We start from the raw sequence: 2,547 nt of genomic DNA, 5'->3' as shown, positions 1-2,547 counted from the left end.
CTCACATATCCAGCTAGACCAGAGGATTTACACTGGCACAGATAGGAGCTGGAAACACAGGAATCCAGGAGAAATGAACCCCTCAGGACCTGTGGTGAGAGTGGCGATACCAGGAGGGTGGAGAGAGGGTGGGTGGGTAGAAAGGAGGAACTGATTACAAGGATCTACATATACCCGTTTCCCTGGGGGGATGGACATCAGAAGAGTGGGTGAAGGGAGACGTGGGACAGTGTAAGACTGGAAAAAATAACAGCAATGTATAAATTATGAAGGGTTCAACAGTTAGGGAGGAGATGGAGGGAGGGGGGAAAAGGTGGAGCTGATATCAAGGGCTCAAGTAGAAAGCAGATGTTTTGAGAATGATGATGGCAATAAATACGCAAATGTGCTTGACACAATGGATGGATGGTTTATGATGAGGTGTAAGAGCCCCCAATAAAATGATTAAGCGAAACAAAAGAATAGAAAGTGAGGCTTAGAGACCTCAGGTCTACTGCTGGGAATGCTGCTCAATTTCTGCCATATAATTTTTCCCACAGAGATTGTTGCGATGCTAGGACCACTGCAGGAAAACAAACTTTAGGAAGCCCGGTTCGAGTACACCCACGGGAGAAAACTAGCCATAAATTCTCTTAGCGAGAAAACGAAAAGAGATGTGTTTGGGAAAAAAGAAATCAAACAGAACTCTAAATCTTGTCTCAAGGAGGTAGAGGGGACATGAGAGAACATAGACCAAATCAAAATCACCCTACCTACCTTCATCAACAGGTAGGTGCCACTGGAAGGCGCCCAATCATTTTCTGTGGCTGCTCTGCAGTCCCTCTCCCTGCCTGTGATCATGAGGTGTCCAAGGGAATAGGTATCAGCATTTCAAAAACAAGCAACCAAGTTGATGTGAAGGGGTGTGGACCCTAAAACCACCTGTCAGATAATTGAACAGTCTGTGTTCTTAAGGGCCACATGGAAGGGATGATAAGTCCAGAGTGCTGTATATAGCACTGGTGAAACATGGAACTATCCTCTAGTTCTTTAACATCTCCTCCCCTTACTATTATGCTTTTTATTTGTTTTACCTCTTTATTCTTGCTAGACTTGTATATGTTCATTAAGATCATTTGATACATAAACGTCAAGATAGATAACCCTTCAGGAACAGTAACAGGAGTAATGGTTTCCTGAGAGTGGGGGAAGCGAGGTGGGAGGAAGGTGGGGATGGGCACTGATAGCCTTGCTGACTTTATAACCCTCCAAAGGGAAGCAAACAACAGAATTGTATGTGAGTGGATATATTGGATGGTGTAAGATATGGCTAAAAAATAAATAAGTAAGGCTTTCTGGGGTATTGGGTGGGGGGTGGAAGGTTGATAAAGGGGATATCAAGGAGTTCAAAGTGAAAGAAATAGTTTTGCAACCGATTGTGGTGCAACTGTACAATATTGCTTGATGTGATTTGACTATGGAATGTTATGATATGTGTAAGAGCTCCCAATAAAATGATAATGATAATTTTATTATTTAAAATAATAATACTTAAAACCATTACCTTTTAATTGAGGCCAATGACTCATGCTTTAAACTTGTAAATTGGGAGACCCAAAGTGCACCCACACCCAAAGCTGAGATCCTGGTCAAACCGGTTCTTAGAGGTCTCTGTCTTTTCTCAGAGAATAGACCCTGACAATACACAGTAACACACTAATAGAAGATATAGACAGGTATTTCCAGCAGAATGAAGATTGATTAAAAATTATGGAAACTACTAGTCAATACCCTGAAGATATTTACCAACTAACTTCTTAAGATACATATTTTTGGCAAAGTTATTGCTTATCTGGACAACAACAGAGTCCAATTTAAACTCACAAAACAGTAAAAAGGGATTTAAAAATGCAAATAAGCATGAGGCATTTTACCAGGAAAGATTAAGCTCTTCCTTCAGGTAGCCTACATGTCAGAACACAAAAGCAAGAGGAGTTTTGCTCCAGGAAAGCTGGTCCTGGAGGAGGCCTGGCAGGGGCGCCCCATCAGAGACCCACGTGGTCTTACAAAGCCAAACTTCAGGGCTCCTCAGAGACACAAGAAATAGGAAGAGATCTGACATTTGATCAATAGTATTTTAATGATGATTCAAAGACTCTTAGCTGCGAAGCAATAGCGCATGGCGACTCTGTGGATCTCCCCAAGAGAGCTGAGAACAAAAGGCACAAATCTGCCAAGGCAGTAGGAGACCTCCTTCTCCTGAGAATGCCCAGGTGTGCACTCACTTGTGGCTGGCTAGGCTTCCTTGGGCCACTATGTGAATCCAGGTTTTGCTCCTCATGACGCGTTGGGCTGCTAATCTCAAGGTAAGCAGTTCAAAACCACCAGCCTCTGTGGGAGACCGACTTTCCTGAAGAGTTACAGTCTCAGAAATCCAGAAATCCCCAGGGCCAGTTCTACTCTGTCCTGTCGAGTAGCTATTGAGTCGGAATGGGCTGAAGGCTGCGGGTTTTGTTAATTGGTTTGTTCAGCAGACAGTGTGATTCTGCCTCTGAGCTGGGTCTATGC

This window comes from Echinops telfairi, unplaced genomic scaffold (assembly GCF_000313985.2).
Source record: "Echinops telfairi isolate 266 unplaced genomic scaffold, ASM31398v2 ScPeMD7_140;HRSCAF=443, whole genome shotgun sequence".
In the NCBI taxonomy this organism is placed as follows: Eukaryota; Metazoa; Chordata; class Mammalia; order Afrosoricida; family Tenrecidae; genus Echinops; species Echinops telfairi.
This window is presented reverse-complemented; position numbering follows the sequence as displayed.